This window comes from Orycteropus afer, unplaced genomic scaffold (assembly GCF_000298275.1).
Source record: "Orycteropus afer afer isolate SDZICR_OR568_19922 unplaced genomic scaffold, OryAfe1.0 scaffold00466, whole genome shotgun sequence".
Classification (NCBI taxonomy): Eukaryota; Metazoa; Chordata; class Mammalia; order Tubulidentata; family Orycteropodidae; genus Orycteropus; species Orycteropus afer.
In genome coordinates this window covers 292,416-299,754 of record NW_006922053.1, presented here as the reverse complement: position 1 = coordinate 299,754, position 7,339 = coordinate 292,416, and positions in this window count along the sequence as shown.

Here is a 7,339-nt window from a genome sequence, read left to right as displayed (position 1 = left end):
TTGTGGAACAGACCATCAACTGCTCATATGCAAATTCCACTTGAAGTTAAAGACAATTAAAACAAGTCCAAGAGAGCCAAAATATGATCTTGATTTGGATAACATTGAGAAGAATGGGAATTCCAGAACACTTAATTGTGCTCGTGAGGAACTTGTACATAGATCAGTAGGCTGTCGTTTGAACACAACAGGTGTGCCTGACACAAGCCATGATATTTCCAATCACCTCATATGCATGTGAGAGCTGGGCAATGAATAAGGAAGACCGAAGAGGAGTTGATGCTTTTGAGCTGTGGTGCTGGCGAAGAATGCTGAAAGTACCATGGACTGCTAAAAGAACTGTGCTAGTTAAAGTTGTATGCCAACCTGGGCCTGGCTGAGTGGCTGGGCAGCTGGTGGTAGTTATTCCCCACAGTGAGACTGGCAATCAGCTTCACAGTGGGATCTAGCACAAGCAGCAGAGTAGTTCCATTCTTTGTTGTAGCCAAAAAAAAAAAAAAGGTGAAACTTTTAGAATATTTGTGTATGTGTATGTGATCTGCTTTCCATATATAAGAAGCAGCTTTGGGAACGGTCTCTTAGCTTATGGCACACTTAGACCCTGCATGTGGCCTTGCCGTTGTTCAGCAGCCTGCCATGCTCTCCCGACCTTGGGACCTTCAATGGACTTGAATTAATGGCCTGCTGTGTGATTTGGTATCTTTGGGACTGTGCCATTTTTTAACTTGGGCTTGTTAGCCTCAGCAGGCAGTAGCTGCCTGAGTGAAGAGATGCCTCCAGCTCTAGTGGGCCAGGAGCAAGAGGCAGAGCTGAAGCTCAAGGTCAAGGGGATTTCATCCAGCCCCTAGAGCTTGGCACTTTGAACTTGGACTTAAAGCCTTCAAACTGGAACAGAATAAACTCCTGTTTGTTAAGGCCATCCCATTTGTGGTATATTCTTGTCAGAGTGTCACTAGGTGACCAGAACAAGAACTAACAAATCTGTCCTGGAAGCACAGCCAGAATGCTCCTTGGAAGCGAGAATGGTCAGACTTCATCTCACCTCCTTTGGTCATGTTATCAGAAGGGACCATTCCCTGGAGAAGGAGGTCATGCTTGGTAAGGTGGAGGGTTGACAAAGGAGGGCAAGGCCTTTGATGAGATGGATTGACACAATGGCTGCAATGATGGGCTCAGGCATAGCAGGGATCATGGGGCTGGCACAGGACTGGGCAGTGTTTCGTTCTGCTGTACATGAGGTTGCTTTGAGTCAGAGACAACTCGATGGCACCTAACAACAACAACATGCATGCTCCTTAGAATGATCAATCATGGGAGAACAGAAGGGCAGTGTGTGCACAGGGAGATAGCTTAGAGGGCAGGAATGCATAGGAGGGAAGGACACAGGGAAGAGGTAATTACAGGGAAGAAGTAGGAAGAGGGTTGTTATATTATGGGGATTACAATCATGCCATTAAACTAAATGTGTATGAACTGCTGTATGGAAAACGAATTTGCTTTGTAAACTTTCACCCAGATCATGTGTGCACACGCGCATGCACACATACACACACACCCCTACACAGTGGAAAAAAATGAGAAAAGGATTTGTAAATCCTTAAAAACAATTAGAAAGTTAACTTCCTTTAAAAAACATCTTGAATCAGAGAGACTTCTGTTAAATGTAAGAGTTTAATGAATGTAAATTGTACTAATACTGTTAGTGCTGAAATTACTAATGGAAATACAAATATAACAGAATTTTTCCCAAATTCTGCATGCATTCTTTCTTGTAGCCAAAAAAAAAAAAAAAAAAAAAAAAGTGAAACAGTTTTAGAATCTAAAATTATCACATCTGCAGACTCCATGAATAAAAGAAATACAGATCTTGTTTTGTGAAATAATGTTTCTTTTAATGATGCAAATGATCGGGTTAAAAGAGGGCCAAGTGATTGTCACATCATTTGAAAGTCATGTTGAAAATTTCTGGAGGTAAACAAAGAAGATTTTGTAGCCAAAATATATTTCTAGGTTGCAAAGCTAATGATGACAATTTTAAGAGAGAATGGCTACTCATTCTCCATCAGTGAACTCTTTAATTTGTTTTGTTTGCAAATTATTCAGCCCTAAATAATTTAATCCTCAATTTGGTGTGGATGGATTTAGTGCTTGGTGAGCATGAATGTGATTGATAATCATGAAAACAGTTCAATTCAAAGAGATTGTATGTTGTCATACTTAAACTGAAGACATGGTTTTGCTTTAACTCCTGAACAGGAAACACAAATTAATGAAGAACACCAGTATTGGAAAGCTGTTTTGCAATGCCTTATTGCTGTCATTATAATAATTGCTGAAAGTGGACTTTTGAGGAAGAAATGAAGTGTTTGGGTCCCTAGAAAATGAAAATTTTGGGGGTTTACTTGAACTTGTTGCTCAGTTTGTTCCAGTTGTTAACAGGTCGCATCTCAAAATATTGTAACACAGAAAAGGGCAACCCATCGTATATGTATAAAACAAGGTGCAAAGAATAAACTTTGTTATAAAGTTTGATCAACTGTTTCAGTGAAATAAGTATTGCTTGATATTTCAGTTTGTCTGCAGATTCCACTCCTGATCTTTCTGATAAAGATCACTCAAGGATTGTTTTAAGGTACGTATCTTCAGAAGATAGAGAAGCTGTCAAGCAACCAATCACATTTACTACCTTAAAAAATCATACTGGTGAAGAAATTTCAAATCAAGCACATCACTATTTATGTGAAGTTTGCAAAATCGATTTTTCTAAGAGCAGAGGCCAGTCCAATAGCAGTGCTGCCAATATGTCAGGGCATGATAAAGGCATGCAACAGGAAATTTTAGAACCTGATGAGTATGCCATGTTCATCCCACGTGTGGTGCATTCACTTCTTTTGTAGGAGATTGTTGATCAGAAGCAGTTGATATTTTTTCTACTGTTAAGTTACTCTCCACATTTTTTGCCACCTTCACTCACTGGTGGGCAGTTTTAAAACACATTTAGGCAATAATTGAGTATTAAAATGTCTTTCTAATAAATATTAGGAAGTTCATGCTGTAGAAGCAAGTGCAATACTGAAATTGTCCACTAAGATTCTAGATGCCTTAGAAAATATTGGTGAAAATCAGACACAGAAAGGAGAAACCAAAAGAGAATTTGAAAACATCACCAACAAAGTGCAAACATTAGAATATATATTTATGTTGGTTATGTGGAATCACAAAGTGCAGTATTTTCATAGAATGAGTCAAATTCTCCAACATTCAGAAGTAAATCTAAAGACATGCACACATTTCTGCTGTTGTTGGGTGCTACTGAGTCAGCTTCAACTCACAGCGACCCCATGTACAACAGAATGAAGCCCTACCCGGTCTTGTGGAGCCTCACAATCCTTGCTATACCTGAGCCCATTGTTGCAGCCATTGTGTCAATTCATTTCATGAGTGTCTTCCCCTTTTTTGCTGACTCTCTACCAAGCATGATATCCTTACCCAGGAGGGAGTGGTCCTTTCTGACCACGTGACCAAAGTAGGTGAGACAAAGTCTGATAATTCTGGCTTCTAAGGAGAGTACTAGTTGCACTTCTTCCAAGACATATGTGTTTATTCGTCTGGCAGTCCAAGGCACTTTCAGTATTCTTTGTCAACACCACAACTCGAAAGCGTCAACTCTTCTTCAGTCTCCCTTATTCATTGTCCAGCTTTCATGTGCATATGAGGATATTGAAAATACCATGGGTTGGGGTAGGGGCATCTTAATTTTCAAAGAGACATCTTTGGTCTTCAACACTTTAATGAGGTCTTTTGCAGCAGATTCGCCCAATGTAATACAATGTCTGATTTCTTGACTGCTGCTTCCATGGGTGTTGCTTGTGGATCCAAGTAATAGGAAATCTTCAATCTTTTCACCATTTATCGTGATGCTGCTTATTGGTCCAGTTGTAAAGATTTTCATCTTCTTTATGTTGAGTTGTAATTCAGACTGTAGTCTTTAATCTTCATTAGTAAGTGCTTCAAGTTATCTTCACTTTCAGCAAGCCAGGTTGTGTTGTCTGCATATCACAGGTTGTTAATTAGTCTTTGTCCAATCCTGATGCCACACTCTTCTTCATACAGTCCGGTGTGTTAGGCTGGGTTCTCTAGAGAAGCAAAACTAGTAAAGCCATGGGCTGTGGCTAATTTAGAGAAAGAGAAATTTATCTTAGGAAAATGGCTCACACACTTATAGACACTGGCAAGTCCTAAGTTCTTGGATCAAACATCAAGCTGGAGGCTTTTCCCTCCCTGCAGGGGCTGAAAAGCTCAAGATTGGCAGGCAGTATACCAGCTGTTGACTTCGACAAATGATGAATTCAAGATCCCCAGGCCAAATGGTGGATTATTTGCTCATGGACAGTTGTAAGCAGCACAACAGGATCTCGATCCACAGAAGAGTCTTCCTTTTCCCAGGATGTCCATAAATATACTGGAAGCAGGCCACACCCCTAGGAAAAGTCCCTTTCAACAGATTGGCTGCTCAAAACATATACATCCGATCCCATCATGGGAATAACCCACATCACAATTGCTTAAACCACACAGAATTGTGGTCCAGCCAAGTTAACACACAGCTCCAACTATCACAGTCCACCCCTTGTCAACTTGGCAGTTGTACACATCTTCTTAACCATACATAATCTCTAAATAAGAGTAATTATAAAGTCATATTTGCACCTAACATGATACACTAACATGTGTACAACCAAAATGCATCAACCTTGTTTACATTTAACAGTTCATAACAGAAGGAAACAAAAATATTTGATGCATATATACAATGAAGAAATATAACAATCACAGTCCTTGTTTCTGCAACTGGTCACATGGTCGTAGCTGATATTCAGAACTACCTTCTTCCACCACCCATTCTGTATTTCCCTTGCCCCCAGCAAGCACCTCAGGTGGTCGTGATGCTTTGCCCGGTGAGGTGACCCAAACATTCATTCCTGAAGGGTCTGGGCCATTAGTAGTCATATCAGAATTGGGTTGCTGTAATTTTCCATTGGTATGGATTATGTCTTAATATAAATAAAACAAAAATCCTCACAACTGGACCAATGAGCAGCATCACAATAAATGGAGAGAAGATTGAGGTTGTCAAAGAATTCATATTCCTTGGATCTACAATCGATGCCAATGGAAGCAGCAGCCAGGACATTAGACAACGTGTAGTATTGGCAAGGTCAACTGCGAAGGAACTGTTCCAAGTGCTGAGGAGTAAGGATGTCTCCTTGAGGACTAAGGTGCGCCTGACACGAGCCATGATATTTCCAATCACCTCGTATGCGTGTGAGAGCTGGACAATGAATAAGGAAGACCGAAGAAGAAGAGTTGATGTTTTTGACTTGTGGTGCTGGTGAAGAATACTGAAAGTACTATGGACTGCTAAAAGAATGAACAGATCGTCCTGGAGGAAGTGCACCTGAAATGCTCCTTGGAAGCGAGAATGGCCAGACTTCATCTCACCTATTTTGGTCATGTTGTAAGAAGGGACCATTCCCTGGAGAAGGATGTCATGCTTGGTAAGGTGGAGGGTCGATGAAAGAGGGGGAGCCCTTCAACGAGATGGATTGAAATGGTGGCTGCAATGATGGGCTCAAGTATAGCAGGGATCATGGAGCTGGTGCAGGATCGGGCAGTGTTTCGTTCTGCTGTGCATGGGGTCACTATGAATCGGAAATGACTCGACGGCACCTAACAACAACAACAACAACAATTTTCCATTGACTTTAATCACAGGGCGTGGTAGTACTAAGAGACATCCTAAAGAATCTCCTTTATTCCAAACTAATTCTTCTTTATCTCTATCATGTAATGTCAATCCAATTTCCCCTTGGTAATCAGGACCTAACACACCAGAAAGTACAGTAAAGCCCTTCTTTGTCTGTTGATCCAGAGGCATGAGGAAGCCAAAATGGCTGGGTGGGATTCTTAACTTCCAGTTCAATGCAATCAGTATTGTGTCTCCAGGTGGGAGTGTTCCTCCCTTTGGGACTAAGATCTCCAGACCTGCAGAGCATAGGGTAGCAGGGACAGGAAGCAAAATTTTTTTTGAGTGGATCACTAGGGGTAATAGTGAGTAGTACCACACCCATTTCCACCCCTTGGTTCCTGGACCCGTGAATCCTGGCTATTGGAGAAACAGCACTGTATATTGGACACTGGTTTAGAGCACATCCAGCCTCCTGGGGAACATTGGTCCAACCATTCAAGGAATTTCCACCTAGCTGGTGCCATAATTGTGTTTTCAGTAGGCCATTCCATCGTTCTATCAAGCTAGCTGCTTCTGGATGATGGAGAACATGGTAAGACCAATGAATTCCATGAGCCACTGCCACACTTCATTTGCTGTGAAGTGAGTCCCTTGATCTAAAGCAATGCTGTGTGGGATACCATGATGGTGAATAAGGCATTCTGTAAATCCATGGATGGCAGTTTTGGCAGAAGCATTGCATGCAGGGAAGGTGAATCCACATCCAGAATAGCTATCTATTCCAGTAAGAACCAAACCCTGTCCTTTCTATGATGGAAGTGGTCCAATGTAATCAACTTGCCATGAGATTGCTGGCTGATCGCCCCAAGGAATGGTTCCATATCGTGGACTCAGTGTTGGTCTCTGCTGCTGGCGGATTGGGCACTCAGCAGTGGCAGTAGCCAAATCAGCCTTGGTAAGTGGGAGTCCATGTTGCTGAGTCCATGCATAACCTCCATCCCTGCCCCCATGGCCACTTTGTTCATGAGCCCATTGAGCAATGATAAGAGTAGCTGCAGAAAAAGGATGGCTGGTTTCCACTGAATGTGTCATCCTATCCACCTGATTGTTAAAGTCCTCCTCTGCCGAGGTGACATTTGGGCGGGCATTCACATGAGACACAAATATCTTTATTCCTTTGGCTCATTCACAGAGATCTATCCATATACCTCCTCCCCATACATCCTTCTCACCAATCTTACAATCATGCTCCTTCCAAGTCCCAGACCATCCAGCCAAGCCATTAGCCACAGCCCATGAATCTGTATATAATCACACCTCTGGCCATTTCTTGTTCCATGCAAAGTGACCAGCCAGATGCATGGCTCAAAGTTCTGCCCACTGGGAGGATTTCCCTTCACCACTGTCCTTCAGGGAAGTCCCAGAAAGGGGCTGCAGTGCTGCTGCTGTCCACTTTCAAGTGGTGCCTGCATATCGTGCAGAACCATCTGTAAACCAGGCATGAGTTTTCTCTTCCTCAGTCAACTGGTCATAAGGAACTCCCCATGGGGCCATAGGTGCAGAGTGGGACAGGGAAGGTAATGTGACTGG